The 9,699-nt window shown below is 36.3% G+C and overlaps 1 non-coding gene across 1 annotated transcript; it reads left to right on the forward strand.

Moving 5' to 3' along the window:
- Window positions 1-2,189: 2,189 nt before the first annotated feature.
- On the forward strand, window positions 2,190-2,296 carry LOC121231334 (small nucleolar RNA R71). The gene has a single exon (XR_005929394.1). It is a non-coding gene; the product is annotated as a small nucleolar RNA R71 (small nucleolar RNA).
- The last annotated feature ends 7,403 nt before the right edge of the window (window positions 2,297-9,699 follow it).

The following is a 9,699-nucleotide window of genomic DNA, read 5'->3' on the forward strand; positions in this document are numbered from 1 at the left end:
TAAAGCCGAAGAATTGAACAAAGAAAGAAGAAAAGCTGCTATTGAGGCCCGAGATGCCAGAAAGAGGTCGATAAGCAGGTCATTTTAATCTCAATCAAAGAGGTCCAAAGAGACAAACCCTCGAATGGCAGTTTCTGTTGGGGATTCACACAGAGATTTGGCAAGGCATATTTGGGATCTAAAGCTCAAGCACCTTCAGTGGCAAGTGTAGGTAATGTGCGATCTAGAAAGCCCGAATGTCAGCAATATGGCAGGCAACATTTTGGTGAGTGTTGGGGAAACGAGCGAGCTTGTTTTAGGTGTGGTTCTCGCGAGCATTTCATCAGAGACTATCCAGAGAAAGTTAAAGAAGAAAAATTTCAGAGTGCTAGACAGAGTACTACCGCTAGCAGAGGTAGACCACTGAGAAATACTAGAAGTGGAGCTAGCAGTAAAACTGTGATGAAAGATTCAGCGATGAGATTAGAATCTAGAGTGCCTGCTAGAGCTTATACCATACGTGCCCGAGAGGATGCATCATCTCCTGATGTGATTACTGGTACATTTTTTCTCTATGATACTATTGTTATTACATTGATTGATCTCGGGTCTACTTATTCCTATATTTGTGTGAATTTAGTATCTAATAAGAAGTTTCCTACTGAGTTTACTGAGTTTTCGATTAAAGTGTCGAACCCCTTAGGCCAATATGTGCTAGTTGATAAGGTTTGCAAGAATTGCCCATTAATGATTCAAGGTCACTGTTTTCCGGCTAATCTAATGCTATTACCATTTGATGAGTTCGATGTTATCTTGGGAATGGACTGGTTGACATTGTATGATGCCAAAGCAAATTGTAAACAGAAAACACTAGAGTTGAAATGTGAAAATGGAGAAATTCTGTGGGTTGAAACAGATGAATCAAATAAGTTGTCTATGGTGATTTCGCACATGTCTGCACAGAAATACATAAGGAAAGGGTGTGAAGCTTATCTTGCCTATGTAATGAATATTGAGATGTCTGAATTGAAGCTTGAATCAGTGTTGATAGTCTGTGAATTTCCAGATGCATTTCCAGAGGAATTGCCTGGGTTGCCTCCAAATAGAGAGATAAAGTTTGCCATTGATTTATTGTCAGGGACTGCACCGATCTCGATTGCTCCATATAGAATGGCTTTGACTGAATTAAAATAATTGAAGGCTTAGTTGCAAGAGTTAACCATTAAAGGATTTGTGAGACCGAGTTTCTCTCCTTGGGGTGCTCCTGTATTTTTTGTAAAGAAGAAAGATGGCTTAATAAGGCTTTGCATTGATTACCGTTAGCTCAATAAGGTGACTATAAAGAACAAGTACCCGTTACCAAGGATTGACGATTTATTTGATCAGTTGAAGGGGGCAACAGTGTTTTCAAAGATCGATTTGAGGTCCGGTTACTACCAGTTGAGAGTTAAGGAGTCAAATGTGCTGAAAACCGCTTTTAGGACAAGGTATGGACATTATGAGTTCCTTGTGGTCGATTCCTGAGTTTAGTAGCAAGCTGGCCCACTTGATTCTCTAAATTCCTTAGAGTGGTGTTGTTTTTCGTCATGTATGCCTTCAATAAATTCTCTAAGCTATTGGATGATTTAGCTTGAGCTGATTTCTGAACTTGTTGGGGAAAACTAGGCGGCTGTGTTAGTCTAGGTTGGGCGAAAGTGTTACTGGTTCTAGCCCCTTGGTTACTCCAGGAAAAATTAAGGTGATTTTGCCACGATGGGTTATAGAAATTGGATTGCAGTCCTTGCCTTCCTCGATTTTGGTTTTGGTTACCCATGTAATACACGGATTCTGGGTTTGATAGATATTCTTCAAATAAATGTCCTTCCCCAAAATAAACACAAGCTATAGCTAAACTTTCAAATTGATTTGGTGGCTGTCCTGCAAAACTATTAGACCAATTTGTAGTAATATTTTTTAACATTGAGGATATTGATGATACCTGAGATGCGAGTGAAGTAAGTGGGTCTACTTCATGTATTCCAGCAACTCGTCTTCCTGACGCTGCTCGATTGGTTGGCCATTGATAATTAGTGCTGGCGATCCTCTCAATGATTTCATAAGCCTCATTATAAGACATAGAAAGGAGAGCCCCGTTAGCAGAAGCGTCCACTACCATCCTCGTGTGAGCATTGAGACGATTATAAAATGTCTCAAGTTGGATGCAATGTGGGATTCTATGATGAGGGCACTTCCGTAATAATTCTTTGTATCTTTCCCATGCCTCATACAAGGACTCATCACCCATTTGTTGGAAAGTAGTGATCTCGTTCCTCAACTTAGTACTATTGCTTGGCGGGAAATACTTCATAAGGAATCTTTCTGCTAACTCTTGCCATGTGGAAATTGAGTTTGGTGGTAATGTGTTCAACCAGGCTCAAGCCCTGTCCCTTAGTGAATATGGAAACAGCTTCAATCGTAATGCATCTTCGGGTACTCCGGCTAACTTGAAAGAATCGCTCATCTCCATAAATAGTCTTAAGTGTAGGTAAGGATCTTCTATAGGCATTCCACTAAATTGACCCACTGTCTAAAGCATCTGGAACATGAATGGCTTTAGCTTGAACTGTTGTGCCTCAATTTCGGGTCTCCTAATACCTGGATTAAGATCATGAAACACTGGCATGGCATACTATCCTAAATCTCTATCCCTATCATCAGCAATCAGGATAGGATTTTGAGCAAGGTTCGCTCCGTTTCTTTGATTTGCATTTTCAAAGTTCATTTCCTTGGTCCTTCTCTAACTTGCTTGTCTTCTTCGCTGTCGAAAAGTTCGTTCAATCTCAAGGTCTACAAGGAGTAAATCGATAATTCGGTTAATACTCATAAACACTTGAAATAATCACAGAAAAATTAATTAAGTTAAAAATTGAATAGAAAATTAAACCAAAATGCAAAACTAACAAATTCACAAATAATAACATTTTAAAGCAGTCCCCGGAAACGGCGCCAAAAACTTGGAATGACGGAATTGTGCAAGTGTACACAATCGCAACAAGTAATAAAGTGACAAGTAAATGCTAAGTTATCGTACCCACAGAGACTGTGAAAAGAATTATTTATGAATGCTATTTCAAACAATTTGGTGAAAAAATATTTTGTTTGAAGAGGGTGATTAAAAACTAAGATTTTAAACTAAGTAAACTAAATAAATAAATCTCAAATGCACGATTTCAAAAGATGATTTAATCAAGATGACATAATTGTGTTGGATTAATTACATTTCTTTAAGTTAGAATTATTAAACTCATATTTATGTTGTTATGAATAAATTCACGGTGACTCGGTATTTTTCTAACTTATGAACATTCTCACCTACACAAATCCATTCATCTCTTAACATATCCCTATGTTAATTCAAATGATTAAACAAATTTTAATAAGCAAACATGTTATGGCACATACGTGCTCATTAAATTGAACTAATCTCTTGCATATCCCTATGTCAATTCAAACAATTAATTAAATCTAATAAGCACATAAAAAACTATGTGTGACAGCCCTAAATTGACCCTAGTCGAAAAGTGGTTTCAGGACCACGAAGCCGAGTCTTATAAATAATTAAAGGTTATATTCTGTGTTTATGATGTGCGTAAATGCTTGTGTGATAGTTCCATACTTTAATTTGGTCAGTGTATGTGAAATTTATTAGTAGGGACTTATGTGAGACAATTTAGAAATATGCTAGGCAAGTGTTCAAGTGGCCTATTAATATATGTGGGAAAGTGCTTGTCCTTGCATGTCAAATTAGCCAAATTAAAGCATAGTGGCCAGCCATGCTATGGGTGGAAACATGTTACAAACATGCTAGTGATGTATGTTAGGAAAATAAAATAATGAGCATGGTAATTAAATAATGAAAGGGAGGAGTGATGAAAAAAAAATGGTCTCATCCAGGCCCCCCTTTGCCGTGAATGGAAGAAAGAAAACAAAAAAAAAGGCTTCATTCTTTGGTTGTTCTTGGCCGAATAGAAGAAAGAGAAGAAGGGGGAAGAGCTTGAGAAAATCGGCTATGGTGGTTTGCTAGACTAAGGTATGTTTGATGTTGTCCATGAGATTCATGCATGTTTTTAGTTGTTAGTTTGAGTTCTAACTAGCCCATGGTTCAAATCTTTACTATGTCATGGAGATGATATTCGGCTAAGGTGGATTTGTGTTGATGTCATTTGGATGCTAAAAGTGAAGCTTTGTAATGATGCATGTGATGGTGGATTGATGACTCTTGAATCTTCTTTTTAGCATTTTTGAGTGAGACATTAAGTTCTTTGTTTAACCATGACCAAAATTGAAATGGTATGGTGTTGTGATGCATTCGGCCATGGTAGGAAGTAGAAGGGAAATATGGTTGTTGTTAGAAGAAGTAGAGTCTAACAAATGAGCACATATGTGCATTAGTTGCTAGATTGAGAAGAATCGGCTAGCAAGTTGTGTGCCAAGGCCGAATATAATTTTGTATATTAATGAGTAATGCATGTGTTGAATTGATGGAAAGGGAGAGGATGCTTTACTAGTGTATATATGTGTATTGGCCAAGTTTTGAACTTGAAACAAAATGGTGTTTAGTCCATACAAGTGACCATACTTGTAGAATGTATTAAGTGTTGCAATCGGCCTCAACATAGACATGTATGGTCGGCCACATGAATGAGTGCATAAGTTGATGTGTATGTTCGGCCATAGGTAAGCATATTGATGGCTTTATCTTGACTTAGAAAATTCGGCTAAGGGGAATATTAGCTAATATGTTGAATTCGATTCGTGATTTCGTACATATGTGACTCTAATGTCTAATGTATATATGGGCTAAGTACCTTGAGGTCCCCTTTTGATGTTCAAATGAATTGTGTTAAATTGCTTAATATGATTAAAAATGCGCATGACCATTGTGTATTTGAGTTAAAGGGTGGCCATATGACCTATTAAACTCCTTGTCATATTCGGCCATAAGCTAGCATAATGAGACTTTAATAAGTTAAATTTGTTTGAATTAGCTCAAGAGCTTAGAGGACCACAGTTGGATAAGGGAAAGGAAAAAGTTATTGAATAGTCGCCGAAATCGTTCGACCACATCCGAGGTAAGTTTTTGAGTAATGGAACTTAGATTATGATTTGATTAGATCATGTTTTAAGCAAATCAAAATCATGCTCTTTGTATGTGGCTATTGAGCCGAAATTGCAAGTGTGGTAAGTGTCTTGTATTTGAGCTTTGGTAATGAAAATGAAATACGGATGTGTCATGATTTATTGATAAATGTGCATGGTTATTCAAATGATGTTCGGGCTAAGTCCCGAAGGCTTTGTGCTAAGTGACTATATCCGGACTAAGATCCGAAGGCATTTGTGAGAGTTACTAATTCCGTGCTAAGTCCGAAGGCATTTGTGCGAGTTACTAAATCCGGGTTAAGTCCCGAAGGCATTTGTGCAAGTTACTATAACCGGGCTATGTCCCGAAGGCATTTGAACGAGTAGCTATATCTGGTTAAGTTCCGAAGGTACATGATTCGGGAGTGAGCGATCTTGCTGTAAAAATTTCAGTTAATACGCTTGTAAAATCCCAACAATGAGGTATGTGTCGTATGTGTATTGGAATAGTTGATTCCCTTCGAATAATATTCGCTCAGTCGAGTAATGAGCTTCCGGTATTTGGCTAAGATGATCCCTTATGTATGAATATAGGGGTTGGAATGTGAAGTAGGAATGATTTGAGAATATGTATATATGGAATTATCCGTTTAGTTATATGAATGCTATACTTCAGTTGTGCTTAAATTCTTTGCTCAAAACTTACTAAGCATTTAATTCTTACTCCGTTTATTTAATTCTCTGTTTTATAGATTTTGGTTCTTCAGCTATCGGACTCGGGATTTTGAAGTCGAAGTCGCCCACACTACCAAAGCTCCTTTTGGTAAACTTTTGGTTGAACTTTGAAATGGCATGTATAGGACTACCCGTTTTGTTATTGGTCATTGACCCTTTGGTTTTGTGTAAATTTGGATAGCCATGCGAAAATGGCTTAAATATACTTTGATCATAGCATTATAATCGTTTTGTATGTTGTCCGTCGAGAGGTATGGAAATGTTGGTAACGGTTAGCCATGGGAATGGTTATTCATGATCACTTTTGGTATATGTATGACAAACTCTAGTTGATCCATGGAGGATCATGAAATAGGTAAAGTTTACCTTAAAAATAGATGCTGGCAGCAGCAGTGATGTGGATGTGAAAAATCACTAAAAATAGTAGGAATGGAATTAAATAGTGGATAAATTATGTAATCGAACCTTGATGAATCTATTTTCATAGGAAGGAAACGAAACGTTCATATGAACAGTATATTATGAGATGTTAAAGTTTTTGTGAGACAGGGTCAGAACGGTTTCTGGATTCCCTGTTCCGAATTTGGAAATTAATTATAAATTAACCAGAGATAATTAGAAGTCATGCCATATATGTATAGATTCCTTTTCGAGTCTAGTTTCTATAGAAACAAACGGCATCAGTATTTAAACCCTGTACAGGGAGATATCCAAGTAGTAATGCATGAAGATTAGTGTAGTCGCACCCTATAATAGGGGAGACTTTAACTAATAAACTGTACTAATTGGCCTGACCAAAAATTATAGAAAAAAATCTGTAGATGGACATATGAGTCTAGTTTGAGGAAAAAATTATGAAACTGATTTTCGAGTTTTGGAACTCAAGATATGATTTTTAAGGTGACAGTGACGCAGTTAGCCAACTGCCTGGAAATTTTTAAAATGGACTGTGATAGTAAGTGAATTTAGTCTGTGAACCCCTCGTGTCCGACTCCGGCAACGGTTTTGGGTACGGGGTGTTACACTATGTGAGGTAACAAGGTATCCTTACCTTGAAATAGTTTAATCACAATAATCTTGCAAGTTATGCAAGGCAAGTGTATCGCCAGATACATTGCTAATTTAACCTTCAGCTACCTTAGAGGAATAAATATGCACTGATTAAGTATTGTGTCAATTAATTATAATTTCAATCCGTTTATATAATTAATTCATTAGTTACCTCACAATCGTAATGCAAGAATGACTTCGGCATGATTTTACTTAATCAAGCATTTTACCGATGCCTATAACAGCATAAACACAATTTTAATAATTTAAGGAGATGAAATGCAATCAAACCAATACAATTTAAATTTAAGCTAAGCTGATTAAATTAACCATTCCAACAACATAAATATACATAGATATGTTCATCATAACAACAACAAAAATTAAAGAGATAGGGAACAAGAATCAAATCCTGTGTTTGTCCATGGCTTGACTAGTTTGCTCTGTCTCTATTCTTTATTGTCCTTGTCAATCAAGGCTGCTAACACTTTGATGTTGCTCCAAAATGGCTGATGAATTCCCCTTTCCAAGAGGAGAAATCGGCAAGAGAGCAAGGGATTTTGAAAGGGAAAATGAGAGGAGAAAGTGAGAGAGAAGAGAAGAGATGTGAATGAATGAGGGATGCTTTGAATGATCAGCCAATGGGGGTTTTTATAGCTGAATGTGGCAGCTAAAATTTGCTAAAAATAGCAGCCAAAGAGCCACCCCTTGGCTAGGCACCTATGTGGCAAAGTTGATGGCTTCAACTTTGCTAAATATGGCTTGGGGCAAATCTACAAAGCCACCAATTGCGGAGGGGCTGAATTGCAATTTGAACAAGTCTTCAAGGGATTTTTGAAGCTTAAAAAAATTCAACTAATGAGCTGAATTGGGTCAGCACTTGGACGGTTTTGGGCTGTCCTTTTCTTGGCCTATTCGACTCGCTCGGTCCGGTTTAATCGAACCATTTTTCATAATTAATTAATAATAATTTATTAACCCAAATTAACTTGAATATAAATTAAAATTAATTAAATTATGAATTAATAAACATAATTTTGGACCGTCTTAGGCTAGAAATTAATTTGCCTCGGTACTTTAAATTACTTTTCAGTTTTGTGCTTCTAGCAGTGTTTGCCGAGCCATTTTTCGCCCTTTGTTCAATTCTTTCGAAAAAAACCAAATTAATAAAAATTAATTATAAAATTAATTAAAATTCAACATGTTCATAATTTAATTTCAATTTAATTATTTTATAATAATTAATTTTTTCGACAAGAATTTAACCGAATTCGCATGAATTTAAGTTAAAAAGGGTATGAAAAAGTGTGTAATTTTTTGTGTTTCCAGTGGTCAGCAGTGTGACCCAAGTCAATAACCCTCTTAGATTTCACACGACCTAGCACACGGGCGTGTCCTATGCTGTGTGGTGCAAGTCAGTATGTATGCCTTGTTTTCACACGGCTTGTGACACGGGCGTGTCTTGGAGCCGTGTCAGGCACACGGTCTGTTCACACTAGCGTGTGACCCTTTATATGTTTGAAAATTTTCTAAATACCTCAAAGTTTGAAAATGTTATCTTTTTAGTCCTGAACCTCTTCTAAGCATGTTTTAAGGTCTAGTGGATCTTAAAAGGGACAATATGGTTGATGTGTATGGACTTTGATTATGAATATATGAATGTGTACTTTTATGATATAATTGATCGGTAATATCTCGTAGCCCTATTCCGAAAACGGATACGAGTTAGGGGTGTTACAGAAAATGGATAATTTTTGAAAGATTAATATGCTTTGTTAAGTGATTTTTGAAAGAAATGTCAAATAGGGATTTAATTGTGAAAAGTGTAAATTTAGGGGTTGAAATTGAAATAAATGAAAATAATGGGCTACTAGAGTGTGACAGCCCAAAATGTGACCCTAGTCGGAAAGTGGTTTCGGGACCACAAAACCGAGTCATAAAAATAATTAACCGCCGTATTTGAAGCTTATTATATGTATATATGCATGTGTGAAAATTTCATGTTTGAATTTTGTTAATTGTAAGTGAATTTTATTAAATAGGACTTGTGTGAGAAATTTAAAATGTGATAGGCAAATGTTAAAGTGGCCTATTGATGCATGTTAAAAATGCTTGTACTTGCATGTCAAATTGGCCAATTCTAGATGGTGGCCGGCCATGTTATGGACTAAAGCATATTATAATTATTTGTGTCAACATTTTATGCTAATAGTTTTATGTTACAAAATGAAATAAGGATAGGCTAATAAAATACTAGTTAATGGAGGAGAAACCAAAGTTTCTCCATCCTGCTCCTCATTGCCGTACCTAGAAGAGAAAAGCTTTGAAAAATTCAGCTATGGTGGTTAGCTAAATCAAGGTAAGTTCAAGGATGATTCTTGGATTTTTAGCATTTTTTTTTAGTTAGTCATTAAGTTCTTTGCTTAACCCATGACCAAAATTTGAAATGGTGTGGTGTCTTGAGCATTCGGTTTTAGTTATTAAAGGATGAGATTGGGTTATAGTCTTTATGTTTTATGAAGAATTGTTGAAGAGAAAATGTTCAAGAAATGGTTGTTGTTCATGTTATTTGGATGAAAAGAAAATAGTAGTTAGGTGAAGTAGAGTCTAACAAATGAGCACATATGTGCATTAGTTGCTAATGGAGAAAAATCGGCTAACAAGTTGTGTACTAAGGCCGAATATGATTTTGGATACTATTGGGCAATGTATGTGTTTTGAATTGATGGAATGGAGAGGATGCTTTAATTGTGTTATGAACAATTATATGTTAAATTAAGGTTTGCTAAGCTAGCTACTAAGGTGAATGCAAATGTT

This window comes from Gossypium hirsutum, chromosome A06 (assembly GCF_007990345.1).
Source record: "Gossypium hirsutum isolate 1008001.06 chromosome A06, Gossypium_hirsutum_v2.1, whole genome shotgun sequence".
Taxonomy (NCBI): domain Eukaryota; kingdom Viridiplantae; phylum Streptophyta; class Magnoliopsida; order Malvales; family Malvaceae; genus Gossypium; species Gossypium hirsutum.